General features: G+C 46.7%; 1 protein-coding gene across 3 annotated transcripts in view; it reads left to right on the top strand.

Moving 5' to 3' along the window:
* The first annotated feature begins 1,848 nt into the window (after nt 1-1,848).
* The window catches only part of CGNL1 (cingulin like 1), a 153,316-nt gene continuing 136,734 nt past the window's right edge, over nt 1,849-18,430 (top strand). For 2 of the 3 annotated variants that reach the window (XM_070623804.1, XM_070623787.1), the window contains exon 1: nt 1,849-1,987. The gene's annotated coding sequence lies outside the window, so the exon portion shown is untranslated. The remainder of the gene's footprint in view (nt 1,988-18,430) is intronic. The other variant, XM_070623798.1, reaches the window with a different exon arrangement.

Here is an 18,430-nt window from a genome sequence, read left to right as displayed (position 1 = left end):
TCTAAATACACCGCCTGCCCCAAGTCCTGCCTCAGGCTCCACTTTCAGGGCAACCCAAACTAAGGCAGGCTCTTCCAAAGGCTCCAAACAAAAGTCCTCGTCTTTCTTCGCAAGCACAGCGTCTCCATGTCAACCAAATACACCAGTTGACTATTTTCTGCTTTGTTCACTTCCTCCTGCTTCCTGTCTTCTGTGTCTGCTCACACGTTCCACGAATGCCCTTCCGCGCTCTCTTTGTTACCCACGTTCACTACATCCTCACAGCAGAGCCACAGGAAGTGTTCCATGATGCAGCTTCCCTTCTAGGGCTGAATAATATTCCACTGCATATACACACCACATTTTCTTTATCCATTCATCCATGGATGCACACTTAGATTGTTTCCACGTCTCAGCTATTGTAAATAATGCTGCAGTGAACATGGTGGTGAACATATCTTTTTGAGACTGTGATTTTGCTTTCTTTAGGATAAATATCCAGAAGTGGAATTTCTGGATCATGTGGTAGTTCTATTTTTAATTTTTTGAGGAACCTCCATACTGTTTTCCATAGTGGCTGCGGCAATTTACATTCCCACCAGCAGTGCACAGGGTTCCCTTTTCTCTACAGCCTCACCAACACTTGTTATCTCTTGTCTTTTTGTTAATAGCCATTCTAACAGGTGTGAGATGGTATCTCATTGTGGTTTTGATTTGCATTTTCCTGATGGTTAGTGATGCTGAGCACCTTTTCACATATCTGTTGGCCATCTGTAAGTGTCTTCTTATCTATTCAGATCCTCTGCCCATTTCTTAATCAGATTGTTTCCTGCCACCCCCCCTTCCCCCCCACCCCCGCTCTTGAGTTGTATGAGTTCTTTATATATTTTGGATATTAACACCTTATCAGATATATGATTTGCAAACATTTTCTCTCATTCGCTATTACTTTTTAGTCTTTTTTATATTATTTTAAATGATTGACGTTTCGAGCCTCTGTTTCATTCTCTATGTCAGCAAACATTTACTTATTAAGTACACTTGTGTGACATTTCCATACCTGTTTTCTCAGATAATCTTTGCAACTGGTGGGGTGGGTATCCTGCTCCTCATTTCCAGATGAGGACATGAAACCTTTTTCCTCCAGCTCTCACAGCCGGTCGGCAGCATCTTGCAGTTTCCCCTGGAAGGGGCCTAAACTACATCCCAGAAATCTGGCTTCTACTTCCGGCCCTACTACCATCAGCTGTGTGACCTTGGGCACCTCACTCCCCCGCCTCCCTAACAGGGACAGACATTTATTATTGTTAGATTGTAAGTGGAGACTATAATCTTTTAGCTTTCTCCCCGTGTCTAGACGGTAGGTACTCCATAAATATTTGTAGATTTGATTGTGGTAGAAGAAAGTTACACTCTAAGTTTCTGAGTAGTTGGGGAGAGAAAGTCTGCCCGGAAGGGTAAGGAGAAGACAGGACTCAGGGGCTGTGGAGAAGGGACAGGGCGGGCATCCTGGGCACGGGGAATTGGGCAAGGGGGAGGCTAGAGGTGAAACATACCGCTGATGCCAGAGGGGAGGTGGGAGGACATTCCGATCTGGGGAAGGGTGAGGACAAAGCGCGGCTGCACAGGAGTGTGAGGCCCGATGAGGGTGGGGAAGAGGTGCTGGCGGGGGGCGGAGGGTGAGCCCGAGAAGGGTGAGGTAGGGGTGCCCGGGGAAACGGATCCCGAGCGGCGTGGGGCGGCGCGAGGGGCCAGGGGAGAGCAGGGGGGCGCGGCCGGGCCACAAGAGGGCTGGGGCGGGCCCGCCCGAGAGGGGGCGTCTGGGCGCCGGGCTCCCGCAGCCGGGGCGGCTGGTCGGGCGGCTCTGGCCCCGCGCGGCCCCTGCCCCTCCTCCCCGGAGGGCGGGGCACGGGCTCGCCCGGCCTCCTGGCGGCGCCGCGGCCCCTGCACTCGGGCCGGACTCTGCTGGCGGCGGCGCGAGCGGGACCCGGAGGCGGCGGCGGCGGTGGTAAGTGCGGCGGGCGCGGGGAGCCGAGGTGTCGCCTGGGCGGCGGGACCCGCAGGGCTGGGGCTCCGCCAGGTGCGCCGCGCTCAGCCCGCGCGTCCGCCCTCGGCGCGCCCGTCCTCGGGCTGGAAGGTGGGCTCCTGCCAGGAGGACGTGCCGAACAGATGGTGGGGATCCCTGGGGACCCGCGCCGGGGCCAGGCCTGGGGCAGGGTCTCCAGGACCTCACTTTAGCGAAGAGGGATTGGCCGCTTTCGCACCCCTACCTCGACCCTGGGGCTCGAGTGACAGCTAGGAGCGAGCCAGGTTCCTCCGTCCCTGTCCCACCCTGTTTTACTTAATTTCTCGGCGCGCTCGTCCAGACCATCCCTTGCAAAGAAAGGGCTTGTGGCCGCCCCCTTCTTCCTGGCCTTCCTGGTCCAGGCGGGTCGTCCTGAAAGCCCCCGTCTCACGATGGCACATAGTCTAGCTTTCCAAGGGACTTTTCCCGGTTGCATCACTGTCTGGCCTCCAGACAGGTGCTTGGCTGTCATACTGGAGTTAGTTACACAGGACTTTTTAAAACTTTGTGTATTTACTGTGTGTGTACCCCTTCACCCCAGGGAAGCCGTGCCTTTCCAACGCTGCTCATGCTGCTCACCACACGCTGTTAGAACACGTTGGGACTTCTGGGGATTGGTTCTCAAACTTGGCTGCACACCTAGAGAGTTTTTGAAAATACTAATGCCCAGGTCCCACCTCTGGAGATCTTGATTCACTCTGTCTGTAGTGCAGCCTAGACAGTGGAATTTAAAAAGCCAGGTGATTCTAATGTGCAGCCACACTGGAGAAAGTCTGCTTGAGCACTTGCTCCCACAGCCGCTTTTTGAACTACTGGAGAAGATCAGCCCTAATAGAGAGCTCGTCTCGGGCACTCCTGCCTCTGCCTTCTGTAACCCACCTCTCCTCCTAAAGAGCCTGTTGCTGCTTTCCAGCCTTACACTGCAGATGGTGCCCGTCTTCTGAAGTTCCCTTTGCTTCTGCTTTTCTGTTTACAGTAAATATTGCCTGGGCATTTTCTGCCAAGGAGGTGGGAGTGTAGGAATTAAAGCCGAGAAGTCCTTGGAGGTGTCAAGGTTATAACACAGCGTTGTCCTATTCAGGGAAAACCAAGTGATAGTTTGACATGTCCGTTTGGGAAGGATTTCAGATTAAAGGGAGGAAAATACCTTAGGAATCCATCAGCTTTTGGAGACCTTCCATCACAGATAACAATTTTGCATAAATATAGGAAATTTTCCTTCAAGAAAGTAAGCAAACAAGATCCTTAAGGTTTTGTGGTTGATACTGTGTTAATGTGCATGCATTTGTGGCTTCAGCTTCTTCCCGATGTGTGATTAAGCCCAGCACAGTTGACAGAATATTGAGTTAGAGGATGAGTGCCTTCTGGTAGCATGGCACATCTGAGGTGAGACCTCAGCCACTTGTCAAATGATCTTTAAAAATGATAGGGAAATAGGACCAAGGAAAAATTAAACATATGTATCTATTGATTGATCATATATATTTTATTAAGAAAGTGTATTTTCAGTGTCCATGTTATTCTTGTGACAGTCTCCTGGGATTTTGGTTAATTTACTGTTGTAGCTAAGTATGATGTTTGTATTAGATCCCCACCTGGATGTGGCTATCTGGCCATAAACCAGTGGATTTTATTTTTTCTTAGGTGCTGACCCTCCATGATGCATTTTTATTAGTGGTGTCGTGACATACTTTTAAGAAAATGCCCTCCAGAGGTGGAAGAATGTTTATATTCATTTCTAGCTCCTAAAATGAGTCAAAAGAACATTCATTTTGAAAAATAAAAAATTGTAGCGTTTTGCCCCAATCAGTTTTTCTCTTTTTCCCACCTTCCACTGCCATCTGCTGCTCCTATCGCTGTATTCAATTGCTGGAAGTGGGGCTGCTGTGGGATACGTCTTAATTGTCTTGGCTTGAGAATGGAGGTTATGTGGAGTGCATGGTCTCACAGGGTGGCCCCTGACCCAAACCCTCAACCTTTGGGGAACAAGACCATATGGAAAGTGTTTTCCTACTGTTGATTTTTTTTCTTGTTTTTTTGGACCAGGCCACAAAATGAAGCCATTATTGAATGGTTTGTTAACTTGGTAATCTTGTCTCCATTTTGGGGAAAAATGTTTATTTGAGGATGCTCTTGAATTCTTGGTGTCTGAAAAGTTGCGCCTGAAAATAGCAATGGTTACACTGTGAATATAATAGTACATTCTGGAAAGAAAGAAAAAGTGTGTTTAATATGGACCTAAACAGCTTTATGGAAATATTTCTCACTTTGGGGGAGCAACTCTAATATTCTAAAGTGATTAGAAGAAAGTGAAGAAAAATAAGAAAGACTCGGTGAGGGGCTTCTTCATTAGAGAAAGAGTATATAGCATTCAGAAGACTGTTGAGTGTTGATTTGTGTTAAGAATAAACTGCCCTATTGGCTTCCTTTTTTTCTTTCTTCAAGTGGGGACAGTTAATTTGCCTGTACCGGTGGTTTAAAGAAGTTAATGGCCTCCTTAACTCCCTTTCTCCCTGAAACCTATTAATTTAAGAGATGCCATTGACCTCTTTAAAAAACACAACTGACTTTGTGCTTTTTCTTTCTTTTCCTCCTCTGATCCCGGCACTAAAGGGCAGTGAAATGGCTGAGAGGTTGGCATCAGAGGAGAAAAACAAAGTTCAAGGGGAATTGAAATTGGGTAATTTCCCCTGAATGACCAGGCACTTACTTTATTCTGTCACGTGACATTGCTGTTATCAAGAAATAAGTTACCATGTGAGAACCCTGAAAGTGGAAAAGGAAAAAAATTAAAAAAAAGGATTGATGGGAATAGCACCAGGGTTGACTGGCTTTCCGTAGGAGAAGCTTATTGGAGTTTTCAGTTGAACGCCCCATCCCAGCCCCTCTTTGCCTTCCCGCTTCATGCACTGTCCATCTGCCAAACCAGTGTCCCTGGGGGAGAGAGTGCTTCATCATAAATTCACCCCAAGCTTTTGTTGTTTCATTTCTTTCTTTTTTTTTTGAGGAAGATTAGCCCTGAGCTAACATCTGCCACCAATCCTCTTTTTTTTTTTTTTTTTGCTGAGGAAGACTGGCCCTGAACTAACATCCATGCCCATCTTCCTCTACTTTATACGTGGGATGCCTGCCATGGCATGGATTGACAAGTGGTGCATGGGTCCACACCTGGGGTTCTGAACCAGTGAACGAACCCTGGGCTGCTGAAGTGGAACGTGCAAACTCAAACACTGTGCCACTGGGCCGGCCCTATTGTTTCATTTCTTTATTCACTCATTTAACAAATTCTTATCAAGTCCCCACTATTGGCAAAGCTCTGTCTTCCTCCTTGAGTTCATGGTAAACAGGGTCCAGTCCCTGCCTTACGGAGTCCATCTGGTGGAGATGGAAACCATGCGTACAGCTCTTAGGATCACGATGAGCTCAAAGAACATGAGGAGCCAGGAACCCCCTGACTAGCCTCACCCGGGTACACACCTCAATTCACTGGCACAACAGGCACAAGAAAAGCTTTCCTTGGGTTTAAGTTAGGAGTTATTTTATTAGGTCCCTACATCCAGTTTTAAATGACGGATTGCAAACACTTTTCTGCCGGAGGACAGAGAAGGGTTTGTGCACAGATCAGGCGGAGAGGTGGGCGGTGGAGAAAGAGGAGGCCCGATTCTGGTAGATACATTTTGCTTACAGAGTACCGAACCGAGGAGTGCAGGGTACTCCCCGGGGTTGGGAAGCTGGTGGAGAATGAGGCTGGACCCGTTTTTGGCATGTCAGTAACTGGCAAAATAAGCTTAATTGGTAGTGGCTACCTCTGCCGCAGAGCTGGGAGCAGGGTGCAGGGCGTCACGTCCTTAGAGAGCAAGCCTCTGTGCCTTGTCCATGACTGCAGGCAGCGTGTGGGCGTTCGTCCTTTGTCGTACTGTTGTCACTTTAGCTCAGGTTTCCTTGGACAGACTGAAACTGGACTTCACACTGTTTTTCCCTTGGGAAGCGGCTTTCAAAGAGCCGTATCGGGCTAATAACCGCAGGGTTGTGCGAGTAGTTACCATTTTTTATTGACCGTCTTCTGAGTGCCAGGTCTCACTCAGCACTCTCTTCCATTACTTTGAACCCGTCCGTTCCTGAAAGGCAGGTGGCAGGGGCCTCATTTTACAGATGAGGAAACTGAGGCCCAGAGAGGTGCTGGATCACCGCCCCCCGAAGAAGTGGCAGAGTTGAGGTTCGAGAGTACTTGGGTCTATCTGAAGACAAAGCTAAGCTCTTTCCACTGCTCCATCTCCCCTTAAGCGGAACTGATGAAGGAACTGTGTTTTCAGTGCCTTGTTTTTCTAACATCACAGTCTCCTTGGGTCTGGGTTGGTTGACAGTTTTCCTCTACTAGATGATGTGTCATATTAGACTAAAGATCACAGCCGGCTTGTCATCCCAAGGGAAATTTTATGAAATCCTACTTTTCTGGATTTTTTTAATGGAGAGGGTAGATTTGGCTGTTGAGAAAGGCTCTGAATGGATCCCAAATCCTAGGTTAGAGAGACATTATCTCCACATTTCTGCAAGTTCTGCAAACCTCTGAATTTCTGTAGATAACTGGTCGTTAGGTAAGATGTTAAAAACAAAATTCAACGTTGAACTTTCTGGAGCGGAGCGAAGCTGTGCACGTTCCCCTCCTGTTTATGTGGTACTTGTGACAAAAACAAAACTTTGGTGCATTGTAATTACCTCAAGCTCTTAAAATTACAGGTCGTAAGGGCTCGGAGGCCGTGTGGAGCTATAATTAGTAAAGGTGAGTTTAAAACAGGGTTACTGAATGCGTGCTCATTACTACAGTGGGCTCCAGCTCAATATTTCCACCTGAGGAGCCTCGGCTCCGGGAACATTTCCAGGGGACTCAGTGGAGGGTCGTCCTGGAGTTCGAGTGTTTGGGATTAGGGCACAGGGCGGTTGTCCTGAATGTGGATTATTCCTGCCAGCCTGGCTGGCAGCCTCCTTGTTCCTAGGGCGTTTTTTCCCTGCTGCCCCATCTCAGGGGGTTCTGCTTGCCCTAGGTAGAGTACAGAATGGTTCAGGCTGTTACTCTGTAGTTTTCTTAGGTCTATAAAGCTCCTTTATTATTCATAATCTTTCACTATTGCTTATCTCATTGCTAGAGAATTGAGGCAAGACAACCAAGATTTTCTAGTTTTGGCTTCAATAATTCTTTTGGTTTTTACCTCTGATTTCCCCTGGCTTTCTATCCTTATATTTTATTGCATTTGAAACAGGCACTGTTTTCCCTTGCAAATTTATAGAGTATTCAGGAGAGAGGACCCACTGGGACCATGACTTCTCCCAGGGATCCTGTGACATCGGTGTGGTTCCTGCCATTTCCCGGGTGAGGAACCTGGTGAGGTCTGGAGCGGTACTAAGGGGAAGTTCGGGGATTCCAGCTCAGGGTTTCAGACTCTAAACAGCTGCTCTCTGGATTTGATGACAAAGGAAAAAGAAATGGCCCAGTTTTCAAAGTTGTGCAGAGGTTCTAATATGTCCTGTGAACTAAGCTATATCCTTGAGCTTTGTGGTAGATGTATTGGTAGCTTTTTTTAAAAAAAAGATTTGATTCTCCAGCATTTTTGTCCGTGAGATTTTTAAAGACAGTGACTTGCTCAGAATTACACTAGCAGCTGAAAAGTTGATTGGCCTCCGTCCTTGCCCTAATCAAATATCAAAAACCTGGAAAGTTTACTGAGAGGGGTGATTACAGTGAAAGCTTTAGGAGTTGGAGAGGAGCTGATAGAGAAAGAATGGAGGCACTGATAAGAGAGAAGAATTTGCAAAGGGGGCTGCAGGGTGGGGTTTACCAGGCTTAAGATTTCTGTTACTTGTAAGGTTCAGCTTTGGGACTTGAATACCTTTGTTCCAGATGTAGCCAGAGCAGCTCAGCTCTGTCTGCACTGCCCTGGGCCCACCGTGTTTTTTTGGGGGGTGGGGGTGGAGGAGTGTAAGATGGGAGAGAGGGAGAAAAGAAGGACGAGAGTAGGGGGGGATGGTGAGCAGAGCCATTGATTACCTGGTTCTTCACATCTGGTCTGCTCAGGGCGTGACCACCTCTCACTACAGGTCTGGGTACCTGCTGTGAGTCCGCTTCCTGGGTGTGAGGCAGCTGGGTGGGGTACCAAAGAGAGAGAGGGTCTCCAGACTTCCCAGGAGATCTACCCAAGATCAGCAATTCTCATAACAATAGCAAATGCTTATAGAGCACTCACCTCCAACCCTGTCGGAGAGCTTTGTCATAGCACCTCTATGGGACAGGACCTATCGGAAACCCATTTTACACTTGAGGGACTCAAGGCTGTGAGCAGTTGGGTAACTTGTCAAAGTTGTGTAGCTCCCAAGTGGTAGGACCCAGGGTTCACACTTGTGTGGCCCTGAGCCGTGCTGGTACTGCCTTAGATGGCCTCTCTAGACCCAGAGGTCTGGTTGCTGCCCTGCCTCTTCATTCTTCCTCAGTTTACCTACTCAGTCATTTCTTCATCAGATTACTGACTGCTGTCTATGCCTTTACCTCAACAATTAGGACACCATCAGTGCCCTTGTTTACGTGTCTGAACTCCCACAAACCTGTAAACAGACCTATAAAGAGGAGAAATCTCTCCCCTGACCTCGTCTCCCCGTGTCCAGCAGAAAATAGATGCTCAGTAAAGTTTTGTGGAAGGAAGGATGGAAGTCAGCCAGCCCTTTTGAAACTTCACGTGCTTGTATTTCATCTCTTTCTCTCTGGCAGCCGCAGTGATTTCTAAACAGAAGAGCGCTAAGAAGGATGGGAGTATGAGGACAAGTTTTCACACCAATAATCAGAGAGAATTCTTGATACAAGCCTGTTTTTAAAAATGTATTTCAAGTTCTCATGGCCAGTGATCTTTTGTTTGTGTCTGTGCTTAAAGTATGTCTTATTCGAAGGGCATGCAGCTTGTTCTGTGAGTAAAGGAGGCCCTCCAGACTGCCAGGCGTTGTTGGGGCTGTTCCTGCCGGCAGAGCCAGCCGAGCATGTTTTTTTGGAGTTGAGGACCAAACACCGGGAAGGTTCAAGCCCACCGTCTGTTTTCCTAGGGCATGGCGCAGCTTGACATTTCTCCCATCCACAAGCTGGGAGAAAGTACTTCTCTCTCCTGTATTCTTGTTCCTTCTTCACACCGGGGGTAAGAGCCTTGGGTCTCCCCTACCTGGACTGGAAGCTACATTTGTCCATCACTAGGAGTATGGTGTTCTGGGCGGGTTCCTCATCCACTTTGGGTTTGTTTCCTCATCTGTAACATGGGGGTGTAGTGCTTACCTCACAGAATTGTTAGGGCCACATCTCTTTGAGAGAGTATAGTGGCTCTCAAACAGGGTCCCCACTGGGCGACATAACATCTGGAGACATTCTTGGTTGTCATGACTGGGGAGCGGTGGTGGCTGCCCGCTTCTAGTGGGTAGAGGCCAGAGATGCTGCTGAATACCCTATAAGGACAGCCCCTACAACAAAGAATTATGTGGCCTCAAATGTCAGTGGTCCCTGGCAAGGTGGAGCCTCTAACAAACAGTGGTGTGGTTTTTTTTTTTTTTGAGGAAGATTAGCCCTGAGCTAACATCTGCTGCCAATCCTCTTCTTTTTGCTGAGGAAGACTGGCCCTGAGCTAACATCCGTGCCCATCTTTCTCTACTTTCTATGTGGGATGCCTGCCACATCCGAACCAGCGAACCCTGCGCGGCCGAAACGGCCACCAGCGGTGGTTGTTTTTAACATCTCTCATCAAAAGGAGCTACGGCCAGTCACACAGAGCCCTCCTTTCTTAAGTGGGGTGCGGGGAATGGAATGTAACCTTTTATTGATGCTTCTGGGTTACCCCACAGGTGCCCCTGAAGTGTGGGAGTAGCTACTCTCCTCCCCAGGAAGTGCTCCTGATCTTCATTTGTAATTGCTTGCATCTATTTACATATAAATAATACATATAAATTTACATATAAATAACTTATCTGCTTAAAAAAAAAAAGTCCCTTAACCTCTCGGGGTAGTTAAACCTGGCTCTTGAGGATGTCAGCCTCTTAAGGAAGACAGCCGGGTGGGGCCCTGGAGAGGAAGCCAGGCTCCCGCCCCCGCCGTGTGGCCTGAGGTCAGCTACAGCCCTTGTGAGGCGAGCTTTTCTCCTTGTAAAAGGACAGGGAATTGCCTCACCCTCCTGTCGTATCATGTTGTCCCCAGGACTAAATAAAATAAATCCGCCTGTGTGAATCAGCTCTCCACAAATGAAGTAGCTCTTCACACGTGAAGGTGGCGCATGTGCCTTTGAACGTGGTTTTCAGGAAACCTCATTCGTAAGTGGTCACTTGGTAAATGCAACTAAAGAAAGATTAGGGCTCAATAGCCAAAGACCATCTGTGTTTCGGGCAGAGTGGCCCAGGAAACGTGCCTGCAGCGGAGCGTGCCATCAGAGGCAGTGTGGCCGTAGTTGAGAGCCTGAGTCGGGGTGTAAGCCGCCTGCTCCCCTACCTCTGGGTTCATCCTTGACTTTTCTCTTGTTGGTGTGTGACCCCCGGCAAGCTCCTTGACCTCCCTGTGCCTTGGTTTCCTCACTTGTAAATGAGGCTCACGGTAACGCCACTCACCTGAGGACAGGTGTGTGTGTGGGGGGGGGGGGGGAGTGACGGGTCGTTGAGAAGTGCATGGTGCACGTGGGAAGCTTAGCTCAGTAAATGAGGTGTTATTGGTACAATAACATCATTTATTGCTTTGGCCTGTAGCAAGGATATTTTTACTCAGGTGAGGGAGGGATTGCTCCTGGGTTGGGAGCTGAAAAAGGATTTTTCTGGAGTTCTTGGCATCATTTTTTATTTTATTGTGGTAAAATACACCCAACAAAAAATCGACCATTTTAACCAATTTAAAGTGGTCTTCATTAACCAGTTCTCTGGCATTAGGTACCTCACAGCATTGTGCAATTACCACCACTATCTAATTCCAGAACTTTTTCATCACCCCAAAGAGAAACTCTGTACCCATTGAGCAGTTACTTCACATTCTTCCCTCCCCCCAGACCCTGGCAGCCACTAGTCTACTTTCTGTCTCTGTAGAATTGCCCATTCTGGGTATTTGATATAAATGGAATCCTACAACATGTGGCCTTTTGTGTCTGGCTTCTTTCACGAAGCATAATGTACTCCAGGTTCACCTGGGCAGCATACTTCGTTCCTTCTTACCTGGTGTCTTGTAGAGCCACTCAAGCCACAGTTCCATCAGGCTTCTTCTCCCACATTGAGTCCCGTTTTCAAGCTTTAAAATGTCTTTCTTCATTTATTTTGGTCCCTTTTAGCCAGCCTTATTTTTTCCACTTTTCCCATCCAGGGATCCTAATGACCCTTGAAATGAACGTTGGAACGAAGCTCTCAGGCCAGGTTCGTGGTGCTGCTGGGGAGCACATCTTATTGGATATTTTGTTTCTGCTGAAGAATTAGCAGCAGGAGCATGCAGGGCCCTGGAGGTGTGCTTCGTTTCCCCAGGACAGCACGGCTGCTTTGAAAAACAAGTGTCTGGAAAACCCCCGCCAGGCCCCTGTATTCCTCGGTTTAAAAGCTTTCCACAGATGAGAAGTGGCCCTCAATTAAGTCGTTTAATGAAAACCTCCCTCTGTTTTAAAGCATTCTTGGGAAGTGTTTACATTGAACGCCACTGCGGGCTTCTAAATGAGGAGCTGTGGAGTGAGCGATCCTTAACCTGTGACTTTAATAATATCCTTTGCTTTAGATTTCCAGGTGGAGGCCTGGGCCGGATTTGTAGCTTGTCATTGACGCAGTCTTGACTCCATCCTCCCCCCTCTGCCTTCAGTCACCGCTAGTAGAAGATTTAGGGAGGCCTAAAGTGGCCTAGAGATGTAAAACCAGCTCTCTGGAGAGAGACGAAACTGAAAGGGGGTGATGTGTTCCTCTCTGTTTCCCTCCCGGCAATTCTGACCTTAGTAGCCAGGTTGGTGGGGGGGGGCTTCAGTGAGAAGAGATGAAGGCATTTAGGAGAGCAGCTTAGGAAGTCCAAGATTCTGGGTCCTTAGGGCGAGGCCTGAGCCTCCAGGCCGGATCTGGAGCTTTCCTGTGCTAGGGAGGCCTTGGGCCCTGATGGCTGAGGAGGCTCTGCTGTTTGCTGTGGTTCTGGAGAGGTGAGTAGGCTCCGCCAAGAGGAAGCAGGATGTTGGCTGCCTTGCGGGGCTGACAGAGGCCCTTTTGTGGGAAACTGTAGGATTTCTCACAGAGGAGTATCCAGAGAAAAGCTGCGTCCTGAAATAAAGGACGCTCTAGGATGCCTTCCCTGTGTGCTGATTTCCTGGGAATCCTCGCTGCACTGGCCCAGGACAGGAGGGTGGGAATCCAGAGTCACTGGCACGGGTTGGGATGCATAGAGAGGCTGCAGTGCGTGGCGGTCACCAGCGTAGACTCTGGCACTGGACTGTCCGGTCTGCCTTGTCCAGATCCTGGCTCCAGGGTTATATGTTGTATGAGTTCTTATGTCTAAAGTGCTTAGAATGGTATCTGGATAGGGAGGTGTCTATGTGTGTGTTCTTTTTCTTCTTCTGACACTTCCCTTTTGTGAATTCCCACTTAGAATCATAGAAATGCTCCTTGTTTTCAGATTGAACCCACCCCCGTCCCCCCAGGCCTGTGCCGTCCATGGGACAGGGTGAGATTACCGGAGCCTTAAAAAAACGTGACTTGCAGGTGGATAAATCATGCTTGATGAATCTATTAAAGTTCTCTGAGGGAGAAAATACGGGTGGGGAGAAGGACAAACCAGTGGATATAATTTATTTAGACTTCCAAAAGAACTTTGAGAAGACTTCATGCCAAAGGTAATTAAACATACGAGGCTCCCACAACTCTGTGGAGGGGGAATGGAAGAAGGAAATGGCTGAAACTTGTCTTCTGTACTGTCCTCCACAAAAGGAGCAGGGGTGGTGAAATCTTCATATTTGCAGATGAAATACAATTCTTTTAAAAGTAAAATGCTAACATCATGTTGGAGTTAAACTATAGGGAGTGTTTTTTTTTTTTTAATTTGGATACTAACATGAATATGTCAACTATACTTTATATGATTCCTTTGTGGTCAGTGGCTGCATCTGGGCAGCCAGGGGTTAGGGCTAGAAATTGTGCGCGCTGCTTCCTAGCACAGCTACACATCCTAGGCCTAGGGGATCAGAGGTGCTCAGTAAACGTTTGTTGAGTGAATAAATGAAAATTAATAGAACAAAGGCATTCATTAAAAAATAACGAGTTCTTTCTTTTAAAAAATAACTGTCTTTGAAATAAATAGGACATTTGTGTAAGGAAGTAGATTTCACCGTCAATACATATAAGAATCAGATCCCTTAAATGCACAGATGCTGAGGTTCATCCCTTCTGTGATTTAACCCAGGACAATAAATGAATGAACGAAATGAATAGAAGCTTTGTCAACACAGACCCCTCTCCCCCAGCAGGATTTAGGAAGCTTGGAGTTTTGCTAGACTAGAAAAACATGGCATTAGTTACTTTTGTATTTTTCATTTTGCTCAGCTTCCTGTGGGTCCGGTGTAGTGGCTTCTGTATGTGCTGGGATGATGAATGAATTAAGCCCTCCTTAAGATAAGCACGGATATTTTATTTTTGCATGTCTATTATGTGCCAGGCAAACGTGATATTTGCTCTTACACTGGTTGTATTAGGTTTTGCTGTGTGCAGACAATCCCTGATCTCGATGCCTTACAACCACAAACATTTATTTTCCTATTTGTTCATCTGTCAGTGGGATATGGCTTGGTTGACCTGGGCTGGCCTTGGCTGGGCCAGGCTAGACTCCAGCTTCTGTTTGGCTTCAGGTCTGTTCCACATGTGGGTATTCTGGGGCCCAGGCTGAAGGGGCAGCAGCTACCCAGGGCATGCCTGTGTCATGGCAGATCACAGTAACACAAGAGGGCAAATGGAAATGTACAATGCCTCTTAAGGCTTTGGCTCATAACCACCCCATTGTCACTTCTGACATTCCATTGGTCAATGCAAATCACACGGGCAAGCCCAACATCACTGGGAGGGGAAGCATACTTGGCCATTCTAGTGGGAGGTACTGCAAAGTCACATGGCAAAGAAGGTGGACATATAAGCCCATTATAGGGGAGTAAAGTGTTGGGAACAGTGACCCAGTCCACCACAGTGTAGAGAATGAATGAGGGGGCAGAAGGAAGTATGGGTCAGGCCAGCCTTGTGGGAGCTTGCTAAACCTGGGCCAGCTGGGTGCAGAATCATAGACGTTTTGCTCAGGTACCAGTGTAGGCCTTAGTAATACTATAAATTAGCCTGGCGCTCACTGACTCTTGGCTAGCTGAACATCTCTTCATCTTCGTTCACTGAAATGGTGCTCCTGGGAGGTTCTGTTTCTCTGTGGGAGGAGCAGAAGTGACGGGCTGGGTTTTCTTCTGGTCAGTAGTCATGACCTGACGGGCTGCCCACTGTGGTGGCAGGAGAGTTGACAGGTAGAGAGAGCAAAGAGGACTAAGAGGGCCGAAGTTAGGAGGTCGGCTTTCCATTCCTGTGGTCCTCTCTCAGCATAGATGTGCAGGAATCAGCCTAAGTCCCGCCTTGAAGAGCCAGTGACAGTTGATCATTGGGCCTTCAGGAACCCTGTCCCCATCTGTATAAGGACTCTGGGTCTTCGTTTCCAGAGTCCTCCTTTCAGATCTCAAGAAATAGGCCTCGAGAGGTTAGTGGACTTCTCTTCAGTCGACCAGCTCGTGGGTAGCAGGTCCCAGCTAGGTCATCCAGTTCCAGTCCAGGGCTTGTCCTTCCACACCCCTGTGACTGTCCCAGCGCAGGCAGAGCGTGGCTGGCTCTGAGGCATTAGAGTATATCCCAGCCCTATGATAACAGTGCCTGCTTTCCTGGAGGAGCTGGGTGAACCGTGAGTCTCAGTGTGATGCCCTGGGAGGAGCAGAACGAAGTGTTGGCCAAGGGCAAGCAGCCTTTGTGTTACATTTTGCATTGTGTCCTTTGTTTAGTAAAGAGCTGCTGGACTCTCTGAGGAAGAAAAGGTTCTGGCCGTTAAGTAAAATGCACTGAGAATAGAAGGGGACTAAAACTTTGTGTGTGAGGTGTGAGGAGACAGATACTTTCCTACGTGCTGTGGGTGGGATTAGAAATCCAGCAGATTTCTTTTTGGAGAGCAGTTTGACACTGGGGATAATTCATCTGCAAGTAAATGGTTACTTTTACCATTTGGGGTTAATTAATGGAAGACCCAGATGCATTTTCTCTTTCCTCTTTGTCAGCCTCAGTGTTTGACATTTGTCCTCAAGTGTATCTCCTCATGGTCCCAATGTGGCTGCCACTTCTCCAGCCTGTATCCTCACACACAGTGATGTCCAGAGGCAAGCAGAGAGGAAAGCAGAGAAACTTTTGCTAGGACCCCTCCCACCCCCCACAGAAATTCCATACCCCTTTGGCAAAAATAGGTCACATGCCCGCACTAAACCAATAAATTGCTTTGGAAGATGGGGTTCCCATAGCTTGCTTAGACCCATGTTGGACTTAGAAAGGGGGCCAGCCTTCCCTGAAGCACATGGGCACTGGGAAGAGAGAGGACGAAACTGGAGCTTTGCTGGCTAGGGAGAAAGTGGCAGTTACTGTGGGCAGGTGGCCCTTGTGTCAGCCACAGCATTATCTTTCAAAATTAAGAATGTGTATCCCCTAACTCAGCCTTTTCACAGTTAGGAATTTATCCTGTGAATATACCTGCACAAGTCTGCTAGCAAACATGCAAAGATATCCATTGCAGCATTATAATAGCAAAACACAGCAAATAACCTAAATATCTTTCAATAGAGGACTGGTTGAATTAATTAAGGTATATGCATGTTATGGACTTGGGCGAATCTGTAAGCACTGATAAAGAAAAATTTAAAAAATATACTGTTAATTTTTTTTTTTTTTTTACATCAAGGTGCAAATCAGTATGTATTCGGAGATCCCATTTTGGTTTAGAAAAGGACTTAATTCTTGATTGCGAATATAAATTTCTAGAAGTCCCAAGAAATGTGGTTATTTCTGGGCTGTGGGTTTAGTGGTATGGTTGGGAGGGAAAGTTTCTTTTTCACTTCATGCCGTAGGGGAGGAAAACATTTTGTCTACCTTCTCTGGGTTCGTCTGGCCGGAGAACGAATTAAATTCACATGAGACAGAATAGCAGGAGAAATTTAAACAAAGCTTTACAACGTGTATACGTGGGAGAGATCAGGCAAGCTGAGCAACTCGCCAAAGTGGCTGAAGCCCCCACCTTAAATATCTAAAGACAAAGGAGGATGTTGGGGTTGGGGGGAGTCAGTTACAGGAGGTTACCAGAAACAGGAATAAGATTTTTATGCAGATTCAAGTCCTTGCCTTCCCCATTGATCAAGAGTTTCTAGAGACAAGGTCATCTTCCCTTATTCCTGGTACAGAGAGGGAGATATCTTTACAGATGGAGAGTTCCTTTACAATGTAAATGTCTCTTACAAAGGGTAAGTAAATTCTACTTTTCAGTTGCTTTCCTGTCTGCAAAGTAATGAGCCCCAAATAATCATCATGCCAAAGAGATATCTTGGGGTGGCCAATTCCAGGCCCCCACAAATGCCCTTCTTGACTGCTTGAATTTTATAAAAATCACTATATGTATTACCTTTATAATAAAAATAATGAGTATTTTCTTAGTGTACAGGGGCTGAAGGAGAGGAAACCAGGGCCCTCACGTGGGCATTAGCAGAAATGTGGTATTGTGAGGGGATGGGCATGCCATTTTTCTGTGTGTGAGGGGAGATTGTGTAAGGAAAAAGTCCAGGAGTGAACTAAGGTCATTTTTTAATCTCCCTTGGTATCTGGCACAGTCTTACCCATGGTAGAGTCATATACACATTTGAAGAATGAATGAATGTTTCGATCAAGACCCAAAACAACTCGATGAAGTGCCCAAACCCAACCAAACAGCCCAAGTCAGCAAGAAAGTAGATTCTGCTGGAAATTCATTTTGCAAGTAAAATATGGCTGCCGTTTTCCACTTTTCCCTTGAGCTCCCAGCATCTAATTCGTTGCTAAGAATCTGAGTGTGAAACTTCCTCTTCATCATCCATCTCGTACTGAAGCCTACTGTGCCACATCTGGATAATAGAGCTGAATAAGGTCTTTACGATCGAAGGTGGGGCAGACAGGAACTACCATCGTGACTTAGCTGTCTTTATAGATGTGGCTTCAGTGGAGAGGTATCCAGATGTCCTAAAGTCTACTAAGTATAGAATAAACAGTTATTTTTTTAAGCAAAATAGGGTTCTTTGATACCCTGGACTAATAAATCAGAAAATTGCTATCTTAGTTATGTCACTCTGATGATAGGAAGAAAACCACAGATAATAGTAATGAGAGGGATTTTCGATCTGATTGGCTAGTGTTAGTAGAAAAGTGTGAATGTGCTTGTTGGTGAGATGAAAGAATTATTTGTAGTTGTATTTCTGAGTGTAATTCTCTTCCACGTGGAAAGGCAAAGGCATGTGGGTATTGAAAAGCCTTTTTACTGGGGTAGGGAGAATTAGCACACTACCACTGTGTTGTGCTGATATTGCTTATAATTCCTTGGCTTAAGGGTTTGCTTTCTGAGTCTTTTAATTTTTATATCTTGATTTTAGCATTTAGCCCTCTGTATGCCACCGGATGCCCACTTTATTCAGACAGTGATGATATCATTGACCTGTGGTAAGATCATTTCCTTTGGAACAAAATGAAAAGCTTTCTGTGCTCACAATTGGAGGAAAATGTAAAATTTCAGCATGCCTCCTCTGCTACAGGTTGAAAAGAGTCGGTGTTTGAACACCATCCACTTTGTGGCTCAAATGTGCCGTGGAAAGGTTCCAGCAGGTTTTTGAAATAGGAAAAGCAAATATACCTTTTCAGGGTGTGTTTTTTAAATGGGTCCTTAGAAATACTTGGAAGAAGAGTAATATTTCACGTCTTTGACGGGATCATTTTGGGACCAAGAGAACCTAGGATCATTGGTACACTATGTTCTAGAGTGATTTAAATTACTTATGAGAGAGAGAGAAGGAGAGAGGGAAGGAAAAAGAGTTTGTGCACGTGTGTACCTACAAAACCGATATTCATCCTCACTTGACATAATCTTAGTAAACACATTCTGGTTTTTAGATAGTCTATCCTATATCTGCAAATTGTGTGATTAAATTTTATAGTTTTAAATGAATTCTGCATCCACATCAGAAAATATAAAAATTAATGGTAGTAACACTTGTATACCACTTATAGTGCTTGGTCCTGTTTTAAGCACCCAACACCTATTAACTCATTTAGTCCTTATAATAACCCTATTCTTAACCTGTT

The sequence above is a fragment of the Equus przewalskii genome, chromosome 1, assembly GCF_037783145.1.
Source record: "Equus przewalskii isolate Varuska chromosome 1, EquPr2, whole genome shotgun sequence".
In the NCBI taxonomy this organism is placed as follows: Eukaryota; Metazoa; Chordata; class Mammalia; order Perissodactyla; family Equidae; genus Equus; species Equus przewalskii.
This window is presented reverse-complemented; position numbering and strand designations above follow the sequence as displayed.